The sequence below is a fragment of the Lissotriton helveticus genome, chromosome 4_1 (assembly GCF_964261635.1).
Source record: "Lissotriton helveticus chromosome 4_1, aLisHel1.1, whole genome shotgun sequence".
Classification (NCBI taxonomy): domain Eukaryota; kingdom Metazoa; phylum Chordata; class Amphibia; order Caudata; family Salamandridae; genus Lissotriton; species Lissotriton helveticus.
This window is the reverse complement of record NC_136063.1, coordinates 1405355819-1405359039: the sequence shown is the minus strand read 5'-3', so window position 1 is coordinate 1405359039 and position 3221 is coordinate 1405355819. Positions and strand designations below refer to the sequence as shown.

General features: G+C 42.7%; 1 pseudogene; it reads left to right on the top strand.

Annotated features, from left to right (window-relative positions):
• The first annotated feature begins 707 nt into the window (after positions 1–707).
• On the top strand, positions 708–1801 carry LOC144828161 (malate dehydrogenase, cytoplasmic pseudogene; annotated as a pseudogene).
• The last annotated feature ends 1420 nt before the right edge of the window (positions 1802–3221 follow it).

The window sequence follows — 3221 nt, the reverse complement described above, 5'->3', positions numbered from 1 at the left end:
GCATTCTCTCAAACCTTTGGGTGTGCTTCTTGGATGTTACAACAGAGACCAGAGTGAGCAGTATATTTAGTCACTTGTATTACCAGAAACATAAAAGAGACACTAGACTTATGTATATTCTGCCTTCTTCACTGCAGTTCCAGACAAATCCCCTACCAGAGGTTCTTCCATATCCATTCAGGGACATTAACACATATAAATCTAGGTATGAAAGGTTTTTATGTATAGATGTGATATTGATTGTCATATGCAGACTCAAGAATTTACTTCCTTTGTATTGCAGTCTACCTTGTTGCCAAGCCCTCAAGAAGGTTGTTGAAACATCCAGTCTGAAAGACCCTCATCACACAGTTGTTACCCCCAACCTTTCCTTGTTTTGTCTCCCTGTTTTCCCCTGTTACGCCTCTCGTGCTCTAGTGTTCGATAGAGTCGGAAGGCTGCAGGGGAAGGCTGTGGATTATTCTTCGGATTCCTGACGCTCCTGCGGAATCATCTTGTATCCTTTACAATAATATAGCTTAATGAGAATGTTGCTATCATATTCCTGTCCGCTGGACCTAAACGCCTGCTGGCCTCTGGTTTCTTGTCTTTAAAGTTCTACTCATAATGTCGTGGTGTTGGCGAACTTGTTTTCACCAATGCTGCCCGCCTCTCTATACCCCTTGAAGTCTCTTCCACCCCTAATAGATACGTTTGACATCGCCGGTTGTCTCCTTCGTCTCCTGATCCCGTAGAGGTGACCTGGGCCAGTGTGGAGGTTGCAGTCGCCGAGTGAATAGACTTCTCGCCTGCTCCGTGAATACTTCCTCACCATGTCATCAATGCGCGTTTTTGTGACTGGCGCTGCTGGTCAGATCGTCTACTCGTTGCTGCAATCGATTGCCAAGGGAGATGTCTTTGGCAAGGAGCAGCCCATAACCCTCCTTTTGTTGGACATCACTCCCATGATGACCGCGATGGAGAGTGTAGTAATGGAACTCGAGGACTCTGCTTTCCCACTGCTGCAAGCGTTTATTGCAACTGACAAAGAGGAGGTAGCTTTTAAAGATCTTGATGTTGCAGTCCTGGTATGCCAAGACGAGAGGGCATGGAGAGGAAAGATTTGCTGAAAGCAAATGTGAAAATCTTCAAATCCCAAGGTGCTGCATTGGACAAGTATTCCAAGAAGACTGTGAAGGTTTTGGTGGTTGGGAATCCAGCCAATACCAACTGCTTGACAGCCACAAAGTCTGCTCCATCCATCCCAAGAGAGAATTTCAGCTGCTTGACTCGCCTGGATCACAACCGAGCTAAAGCCCAGATTTCCCTGAAGCTCAAGGTGCAGTGTGATGATGTGAAGAATTTCATCATCTGGGGCAATCACTCCTCCACACAGTATCCAGATGCAACCCATGCCAAGGTCAAGGTACAAGGGAAGGAAGTTGGAGTCTATGAAGCCCTCAAAGATGACACCTATCTCAAGGGGGATTTCATCTCGACAGTACAGCAGCGCGGGGCTGCTATAATCAAAGCTACGAAGTTATCCAGTGCCTTGTCTGTTGCAAAAGCCATCTGTGATCATCTGCATGATATCTGGTTTGGCACCCGAGAGGGAGAATTTGTTTCCATGGGAGTGATTTCAGATGGCAATTCCTATGGCATCCCTGAGGATTTGGTTTATTCGTTCCCTGTGACTATCAAGAATAAAAGCTGGTGCTTTTTTGAAGGGCTACCGATCAATGATTACTCCCGCGAGAAGATGGATTTAACAGCCAAAGAGTTGGTGGAAGCAGTCCACAAGCGCTACGAGGCCTTAGGGTAGAAACGCGCTATATAAATATCATTTCATTCATTCATTCATTCATTCACCTTTGCAGGTGCAATCAGGAATATTTCCGTTCAGCATCTCTTAAATCATTGCTGGACTCAGCCACAGATCCTACTTCCTAGTCTGTGTGCTGTTGACAGTTGACTGGCTCTCGCTCTATTTACCCACTTCTGTCTGCCTCATCCATACCATTGCAAGATGGCAAAAGACTAGACTTGTCCTTTCAATCTCCTTCTGGTGGTAATTCTCTTCTATCAAATATGCCTTGAAACCTATTACTGCATTCCAAACTCAGGCAGCTTAGGTGACAAATAGGTAAATACGTGCAAAATCTAATGCCACAAAAGTAAACAGAGATGGGCGAACTGATGAAAGGCAAAATTATGGTAATTGCGTCATGCAAATATGATGGGAATCTTTAGACTGCAGCTGGACTCAAAGGATGGATTTTTCTTGTCTCAAACTAAGGCTCAACATATCAATGACAGTGAAGCATATTTTGCCCACAGTAGTGATTTAGAGCAGTAAATATGTAGTAGACTTGCAAACCATGAAGTTTGTATTAACAAATTAGTAAAATTACAAGCTCAATTCAATCAGTTTAATCATATCAATATTCACCTGATTATGGCATAGGGTAAGAAAATCATAAATAACTCAGGTCCACTGGAGGGAAACTCCCAAATGCTAAACTAAAGTTGCTTTTTAAGTCAGGGAAATTCATAAGCAGCAGGTGTCAGCAACTATATAATTTCAAATCGAACCAAATGAAGGTTCCGATCAGGGAAAAAAAATGTGTTTGCTCGAGAGTGAGAAAGCTAACTCATCAAGGTGCAAAATTATGTAAGTAACAGCTATATGTGCAATAATTGGTGTGCAATTAATGGGATATGACACACAGTTTAAATGTGCAGAAATACACTAAGCAGACATAGCTATTAGTATATACCTTAGAGACACTTAAAATGTAGGACTTCATTCACTAGAAACAGACTCGAGTTGCTCGAAATGTGCACAGTGGAATTTAGAAGTGTGACCTTAATTTGAAATTTTTAGAAATATTTGCTAATATCTTCAGAAGGTTTTTTATTAAATAAACTAAGGGGCATATTAACAAGGAAACGCGATAAATATCACATTTCCCGCTTTGCGCGAATCTGTTTAACGCCGCGCATCGCTGGATTTAATCGCAGAGATATCGCTTTATTATCAAGGTATATCTTCACGGCGATTAAATCCAACGATATCGACTTGAAACAGAACCGCAAAAAGCGGGAAATGCGGTATTTATTGCGTTTTATTGATAATATGCCCATTGCCTCAGCCATACAATCTACCTGCCATTAAAAGTATGGCTATGTCAGTTTCAGACCAGGCGTTGCAACCCAGCGATAACCACGGTTAGCGCGGTTTA